Source organism: Marmota monax, unplaced genomic scaffold, assembly GCF_021218885.2.
Source record: "Marmota monax isolate L192 unplaced genomic scaffold, Marmota_monax_Labrador192_F-V1.1 WCK01_AAM20220418_F8-fsc00313, whole genome shotgun sequence".
Lineage (NCBI taxonomy): Eukaryota > Metazoa > Chordata > Mammalia > Rodentia > Sciuridae > Marmota > Marmota monax.
In genome coordinates, this window is record NW_026695173.1 from 445205 (window position 1) to 447870 (window position 2666).

The window sequence follows — 2666 nt, forward strand, 5'->3', positions numbered from 1 at the left end:
CCTACCCAAATTCTTCCCACCAGTGAATGTGCTAATCATGTTTTAAAGTTGTTTATGATTTTCCCGTGGTGTGTGATGATTTGCCAAGAGATGCTATGATATATGTGAAGTCCCTGCCTTCCCTGAAGAATGTATAAAAGTGCTGCAAACCTTGGGCTCAGGGCCTCTCAGTTTCACCAGTTGCTGTGTCTGCAAGGAGGACCGAGAGCTAGCTTGCAATAAACACCTCTTTGCAGCTTACATCGATCTTGGTCTCTGGTGGTCTTTTGAGGGTCCTGAATTCTAGCATAACACATCCACTTACCTGAAAATGCCATGATTTTATTGTCTTTTATGACTGAGTAAAATTCCATTGTGTATATATAACACATTTTTAACATTTACTTATTTAAGGACAGTTTTTGGCCCTTTATCAGGTACTTTGGAATGACTTGATCTCACTTTTCCCAAATAATCTACACAGAAGATTTTCCTTAATGCACATGAGGCTTGAGTTCTCCTCATAATACCCTAGAGGCCTGGCAGGGGCACTGAGAATGGGTCATTATGGTCATTTAGTTTGATTTTGCTTAAAGAATCTCCTATAATTCCACAAGCTTCAGACCCAACCAAATCTGGATCTCTCCTCACTTGACACTATGGGCTCAGCAGTCATATGAACTTTTAATAAAGAAAATGCTATTGTTTTCTGTAAGTATGCAAACACATCCTAGTCTTCATATTTCTGGGAACTGTGTTCACATACTATGAATACAGATCTGTTTACTAGTTTGTCAAAAGTTCTTTTTTAAAAACTCCAAGTTCAAATGCCCATAAAGACACTGATCCCTGTTTCCAAGGCTATTTCCCCATGCCTACATCAATGCATGGTTTCCTATTCACAGGGAGCCTTCCTATACACACCAGGTTGATACAGATCAGACTCACTATAGGCAAACAACAAGCATGTTACTGAGGAAAGAAGAGCCTGACTCAGTTAAAATATCAGCAAAAGTTTAGTCCCTGTTATTCAAGGCTTTATAGACTATATTGACCCTGTTAGCACTCATAGCATTACTTGAGATTGAACATGTTCCTTTAGCAATAAAGAGCGTGGAGAGCATTTATCAAATAAGGACAAACAATCCATGTCCACTGAATGACTTGACTACTGAGAGAAAACTCTTGAAGAGTTTGACAAAGACACTATTAAATAATTTTTAAATAAATGCTCAAGACGTTATATTCCTAGAAATGGGAAACTGTTAAGAGCCTCCATTCTGCATGTCTGTGATTTATACAAAGTACTTAGGTTTTATTGTGTTCTCAGGTAAGAATAACTTATACATGGAAAGTGTGCAATGCTGCAGCAATGGTGGCGCTCGGAACCCTAATGGGTAGTGGCAATTGGTGTTCTGCTTTGGCGATCTGGGTGACTCTCCTCAAATGCTTTCTAATTTCCACCTACCATTCTACAGAATTTGAAGTACACCACAACTGGCTTGCTATCATTCACAGTTTGCCAATATCACATTGGTATTATGAGGCAACTTCATAGTGGACCTTGGCTTACCCCGCTTTTTTGTGTAGTTTGAATACGTCCTGTCACTTGTTGCCAGATATTTTGATCAAGTGATGCATAATGTTCATAATATGAACTACTGCAGTTTAAGAACCTTATTTTTCCAGAGATTTTCTGTCATCTTTACAGATGCACTCTTTGTGTATGCTGACTATGAGATTGAATTATATCACTACATCCAGCTATCTTGATTAATTAAGTTGCCCAGCCTGACCTCAGAGTTGCAGTTCTCCTGCCTCAGCCACTGGTATTACAGATATTCATTTCCAGTACAATGGATTCCTATTTTGATTAATGTTGCTCTCCATTGCACGGTTATTTCAGAAAAGGCATGTGGAAGGAGCACTTTTCTTTGCCATTCTCCTACATTTCAAGCACATCTACTTCTATGTAGCACCAGCTTACAGTATATACCTGCTATGCTCTTATTGTTTTGCTACAAATAAACCAGATGGGTCTGTCTGATGGAACAGTTTTAGCTTTGTCCATGTTATTTTGCTGGGCCTCATTGTTTTCCTAGTTTCTGCTGTTTCACTGGGTCCTTTCCTAGCCTTAAACCAGCTGCCTCAAGTCTTTTCCCAACTCTTTACTTTCTAGAGGGGCCTCTGCCATGCATACTGGGCTTCAAACTTCTGGGCCTTCTACAATGCTTTGGACAAAGTTCTGTCTGTCATTGGTTTGGAATTGAAACTTCTTGATCCCAACAAGATCCCTAAGGCCTCAATGGCAAGTAGCCATACTCCTCGAAATTCTCCCAATGATCCTTTTGTCTGTGGAAAAAGCAGGAGATGCTTCAATTTTTCTGATTCTGACCACAACAGGACATTATTCCCTCTTCCCTCTGCTCTTCACTGCCCCAGAACTTCCCATTAAAATCTTACTCATGTTACTATTCTCAATCTATAGTATTTCTTCACTGAAGATTCTATTCAAAAAAGAAACCTTTTTTTAATTGGATGGAAATTTTCTACCTCCTTGGCTTGGGGATTCTGGAAATCTGCTGTGAATTTGTATTCCCTTTTACCTCCTGGAAGCTGAAGTGCTCCTTTTTCCCTTTGTTACTGACTTCAGTGTATTGTGCAGTGGGCATCACACATGCTTGGTT

The 2666-nt window shown here is 39.5% G+C and overlaps 1 pseudogene; it reads left to right on the forward strand.

Annotated features, from left to right (window-relative positions):
• The first annotated feature begins 1351 nt into the window (after positions 1-1351).
• On the forward strand, positions 1352-2434 carry LOC124081867 (probable dolichyl pyrophosphate Glc1Man9GlcNAc2 alpha-1,3-glucosyltransferase; annotated as a pseudogene).
• The last annotated feature ends 232 nt before the right edge of the window (positions 2435-2666 follow it).